The sequence below is a fragment of the Suricata suricatta genome, chromosome 10 (genome assembly GCF_006229205.1).
Source record: "Suricata suricatta isolate VVHF042 chromosome 10, meerkat_22Aug2017_6uvM2_HiC, whole genome shotgun sequence".
Taxonomy (NCBI): Eukaryota; Metazoa; Chordata; class Mammalia; order Carnivora; family Herpestidae; genus Suricata; species Suricata suricatta.
The window spans coordinates 84,745,044-84,746,070 of NC_043709.1; positions in this window are offsets into that span (position 1 = coordinate 84,745,044).

Here is a 1,027-nt window from a genome sequence, read left to right on the forward strand (position 1 = left end):
CTTTAAGAGAAGCCCGAGAGAAAACAGTCTGCAGAGACCCAACCAGGAAGCAGGTGGTCAGGTGCAGTGTGAAGCCCAAGTTGAGAAATCACAGCAGGACTACCTGGCGCTCCCCACACTTGACCAAGCATTCCAGGGGCTCCAGGGCAGAAACCTCAAGAAGCCTGTTAACTGGGTCACATGCAACCAGGAACAGGAGGAGGGTGCAGACATGAGTGAGACCTAAATCCCAATTAAACACTAGATACAGAAAGGAAGTTTGCCTTCCCTTATCATGAGGCCATTTATTACCGCATTTCTCAGGGAGGGGACTCCACCACACTATCTGGCCAGCTCCCACCCTAGAGCCACTATTGATGTGTGGCCCTTCCTGGTCAGAGTGGAGCCTCTCAACACTTCAATGCAGGCTCTGAGTAAAGACCTAGGTCCAGGCTAATCTCCAACCTCAGGCCCCAGGCCTGAATGCCATCTTCTGTGCCTGGAAGGGGAAAGAGGTATAAAGCTCAGGATCCCAAAGAGAGATGTCCATCAGGAAATATCTTAATTAAATGGTGGAGAGGATTTTCTTGGTCTTTTTTGCAGGAGGAAGACAGAAGACCAAATGAAGAAAGGAATGTTAGTCCAAACTTTAGATCCACCTCTGGCCGTTCTGGAGGCTCCCTTGCACCCCTGCCTGCTCCTCTTCCTTCTCTTTCTGCTCCAGCATTGGCAGGACTCCCAGCAGGGGCTCCCATGCCCCCCTCCCTGCTTGGTGTGCCAAAGGCTCCTATTCCTCCAATCCTCTCAGTCAGGGAACAAGAAGCACCCCAACTTAAATTTAAATGTGTTGGTTTCTTTAAAAATAAGGCACATCTTTAGAGATATCAGCACTAAACGTAAAACTTTCATTCTACCAAGTTTTCCTAAAGGTCAAAGGAGCTCATGTTCCCTTTGTTGCCATTGGTCAGCAAAAAGGCGACCTAAATGATAATTAATATGTCTGTCTCATAAAGTCTTCATGAGTAATTGTTAAGAATAAGTTGATTGA